We start from the raw sequence: 1272 nt of genomic DNA on the forward strand, positions 1-1272 counted from the left end.
GTTATTGGCGGAGAAGGTGGGAGCAGAAGAAGGAAAGCTTGGTGTTGCTAGGGTCAGTTTCTAGGGCTTTGAGCAGGCTATTATTGATGACATATTTATTTGCAAGACTGTAGCTCAACCTCAGGAAAGATTCCTATTGTTAGGGTGTCACAACTTTCCGTCAATTTCAGGCACACTCAAAGACCCCGCCTCTGTGGCCCCACAGCACCAAAGAATGGCTCCAAGGCAAATCTCCTGGGACCGCACTCAGCTGTGTTTTCTTTACTCTTCCTGCCCTGTCTGCCTGTGGTGCTGACACAATCCCACCAGACTGCTAATGGCCGGCTCTGGAGTTTGTTTGTGATACCGTCCACCTGCAGCACCAAAGATGCACATAATTTCAGCTGTGTTGGAGTCAGGGGAGTACCCACTAATGACCTGCAGTCCCAATATCTGTGGCAAAGAAGAGCATGATATCTCCCAGTCTGACCCAAGTCCACTCTGTGACCCACTGGGAGTGGAGGGAGCTAGCCTTCATGGCGCAACAGTGACTTCTCTGCCTGAATCTCAGTGGTTGTGCCCATGCCCGTCTGCACCCAGATGACCCAAATTACTGACAAAATCAGCTGCTGGAGGCAGATCTCTGCCACTACCCACTGGAATATTGGAGTGGTCGCTGGTTTGCTCCTATAAGGTGACTTCCTTCTTGGCTCAGGGATCTCAGGTGGCTGCCCTCACCCAGCAGACAGTGACTGCCCCAGGGAAGTTTCCAATGGTTTCTCTCGGGTGCCTGTCTGTCTTCTGCCAGTAGCTCTTTCCTAAATATTCTCCCTGTGCCTTTCCTCTAATTCTGCTCTTCTGTGTTTGGTGCACTCTGATTCAGTGAGCTGTTCAGAACACCAAAGTTCCTAATTCAAACTGTTGTACCTAGTTTTCCAATTCCTTAGATGCCTGAGGGAAAAAGCGTGCTGCTCACTGGCAAGACTCCATTTTGAATCCTCTGATTTCTTGACTGCTGTTTCCATGGGTGTTAATTATGGACCCAAGTAAAATGAAATCTTTGACAACTTCAATCAAAGAAATATTCTGGACTGGTTCCTAGAGTTTTCTTTTCTTTTTTTATTAGGATTTGGGTGAAGATTTACAGAGTAAATTCACTTTTCATACAGCAGTTCACATATACTTTGTCTCATGTCATTAACCAAAATTTACAATGCAGCAGCTCCCCTCCCACTTCCTCCCCATACTTACCTCCTCCCAGTGTCCATCCCTTCATACTCTTCTGCACCCTGA

Source organism: Orycteropus afer, unplaced genomic scaffold (genome assembly GCF_000298275.1).
Source record: "Orycteropus afer afer isolate SDZICR_OR568_19922 unplaced genomic scaffold, OryAfe1.0 scaffold00031, whole genome shotgun sequence".
Taxonomy (NCBI): Eukaryota; Metazoa; Chordata; class Mammalia; order Tubulidentata; family Orycteropodidae; genus Orycteropus; species Orycteropus afer.